Source organism: Pseudorasbora parva, chromosome 4, assembly GCF_024679245.1.
Source record: "Pseudorasbora parva isolate DD20220531a chromosome 4, ASM2467924v1, whole genome shotgun sequence".
NCBI classification, from domain to species: Eukaryota; Metazoa; Chordata; class Actinopteri; order Cypriniformes; family Gobionidae; genus Pseudorasbora; species Pseudorasbora parva.
The window spans coordinates 151796-155000 of NC_090175.1; positions in this window are offsets into that span (position 1 = coordinate 151796).

The window sequence follows — 3205 nt, forward strand, 5'->3', positions numbered from 1 at the left end:
GCCTCGTCTCTCCACCAGTTTCTGAATTTGAGAACTCATTCCCTTGGCCTCGTCTCTCCACCAGTTCCTGAATTCGAGAACTTATTCCCTTGGCCTCGACTCTCCGCCAGTTCCTGAATTCGAGAACTCATTCCCTTGGCCTCGTCTCTCCGCCAGTTTCTGAATTTGAGACCTCATTCCCTTGGCCTCGTCTCTCCACCAGTTCCTGAATTCGAGAACTTATTCCCTTGGCCTCGTCTCTCCGCCAGTTCCTGAATTCGAGAACTCATTCCCTTGGCCTCGTCTCTCCACCAGTTCCTGAATTCGAGACCTCATTCCCTTGGCCTCCATCTCTCCGCCAGTTCCTGAATTCGAGACCTCATTCCGTTGGCCTCCATCTCTCCTCCAGTTCCTGAATTCGAGAACTCATTCCCTTGGCCTCGTCTCTCCGCCAGTTCCTGAATTCGAGATCTCATTCCCTTGGCCTCCGTCTCTCTGCCAGTTCCTGAATTCGAGACCTCATTCCCTTGGCCTCGTCTCTCCGCCAGTTCCTGAATTCGAGACCTCATTCCCTTGGCCTCTGTCTCTCCCCGAGTTTCTGAATTCAAGACCTCTTTACCTTGGCCTTGTCTCTCCGCCAGTTCCTGAATTCGAGACCTCATTCCCTTGGTCTCCGTCTCTCCGCCAGTTCCTGAATTCGAGACCTCATTCCCTTGGCCTCGTCTCTCCGCCAGTTCCTGAATTCAAGACCTCATTCCCTTGGCATCCGTCAGTTCCTGAATTTGAGACCTCATTCCCTTGGCCTCCATCTCTCCCCCAGTTCCTGAATTCGAGACCTCATTCCGTTGGCCTCCCTCTCTCAGCCAGTTCCTGAATTCGAGACCTCATTCCCTTGGCCTCCGTCCCTCCGCCAGTTCCTGAATTCGAAAACTCATTCCCTTGGCCTCCGTCCCTCCGCCAGTTCCTGAATTTGAGACCTCATTCCCTTGGCCTCCGTCTCTCCTCCAGTTCCTGAATTCAAAAACTCATTCCCTTGGCATCTGTCAGTTCCTGAATTCGAGACCTCATTCCCTTGGCCTCCATCTCTCCCCCAGTTCCTGAATTCGAGACCTCATTCCCTTGGCCTCCCTCTCTCCGCCAGTTCCTGAATTCGAGACCTTTTTCCCTTGGCCTCCATCTCTCTGCCAGTTCCTGAATTCGAGACCTCATTCCCTTGGCATCCGTCAGTTCCTGAATTCGAGAACTCATTCCCTTGGCCTCTGTCTCTCTCCGCTAGTTCCTGAATTCGAGCACTCATTCCCTTGGCCTCCCTCTCTCCGCCAGTTCCTGAATTCTAGAACTCATTCCCTTGGCCTCCGTCTCTCCGCCAGTTCCTGAATTCGAGACCTCATTCCCTTGGCCTCCGTCCCTCCACCAGTTACTGAATTCGAGAACTCATTCCCTTGGCCTCCGTCCCTCCACCAGTTCCTGAATTCGAGACCTCATTCCCTTGGCCTCCGTCCCTCCACCAGTTACTAAATTCGAGACCTCATTCCCTTGGGCTCCATCTCTCCGCAAGTTCCTGAATTTGAGCACTCATTCCCTTGGCCTTCGTCTCTCCGCCAGTTCCTGAATTAGAGAACTCATTCCCTTGGCTTTGTCTCTCCGCCAGTTCCTGAATTCGAGAACTCATTACCTTGGCCTCCATCTCGCCGCCAGTTCCTGAATTCGAGAACTCATTCCCTTGGCTCCATCTCTCCGCCAGTTCCTGAATTCGAGCACTCATTCCCTTGACCTCCGTCCCTCCGCCAGTTCCTGAATTCGAGACCTCATTCCCTTGGCTTCGTCTCGCCGCCAGTTCCTGAATTTGAGAACTCATTCCCTTGGCTCCATCTCTCCGCCAGTTCCTGAATTCGAGCACTCATTCCCTTGGCCTTCGTCTCTCCGCCAGTTCCTGAATTCAGGACCTCATTCCCTTGGCCTCCGTCCCTCCACCAGTTCCTGAATTCGAGAACTCATTCCCTTGGCCTCCATTTCTCCCCCAGTTCCTGAATTCAGGACCTCATTCCCTTGGCCTCCGTCCCTCCTTTAGCTCCTCCTGTAGCTGTTTCTCCTTGTTTTCGGGTCAACTATAGGGTTAGCCCCATGTGAGTGTTCTGATGTGCTGCTGTATGAGGTCTGTGAGACCAGCAGGGGTGAGAACACATCTACTAAGCCTGGAACATCTGCAGCCATCGGATCCACTGGGTTAGCAAGAGATCTGATCCCAGATCTTCCTCTTGGCTAGGAGGTCCATGAGCTACTGAACTGCCATACTGAATCAGATTTCAATATGCACTGGTGTGAGTTTGTACAACTGACCATTCCCTAACTTTTGTTAATCCTGTCAACTTTTAGTTGTGAATGTGTCTTCACACACTACTTGAGTCACGCCCGGCATTTCTCACCTTTGGTTTTAGGTTTGGAGAAGGAAAGAAATTCACCTCCGTCCAAACTTTTAGGATACCAGGTTTCAGATGAGCACTACCCATACGCACAACGCTTCGGCATGTTTCCCTCGCTCGCAAGCTTGACAGACCTTCCACGTTACCTAGTTACGGTTGCTTAACCACAATTGGCCTGTGGCAGTTTTGGGGTGTGGCTTAGTGAAGGGTCAATTCACTCAACGTATGTGACAAAAGCTCTGTGCCTTGGTCAGTCAGAACCTATGGGGAATAGCCATCACATTTCCCAGACAGATCAGGCAGGACTTCTGAGGTGGAAAGGCTGAAGTTTCCTCTAAAGCTCCTGTTTTAGGAACACATCAGCGATTCAGGTCACGCTCTGAAGACCAGCGTCTGTGTGCTAACGGCAGGTCAAAGGTCAGAGGCAGGCACTCGAAAGGTCAAATCATCTGAAAGAGCTGCAGAAGGCCACGCACACACATGAACTTTAGCGGAGGAAGAAGAGGCTGATGAGGATGTTTATCGATTGTGAGGCTCATATAACAGAACATGAGCAGCATTACAGTCCGTCACCAGGAGCATTGTGGGAAACGACACACACTCGGATAATCAATCATAGCCACACACACACTGCATGATCACTCACAAAACAATAAATAACCACACAACTGACACTTCAACTACTTAAAGCTTCATTTAGGCCAATTTGGCACTTTAATGAAACCCGATCTAATGTTCATTAGTTTTATAATTATCCCCTAACCCTAAGAGGTCATGAGTGAAGCGCTTCAGGAACAAGAGCA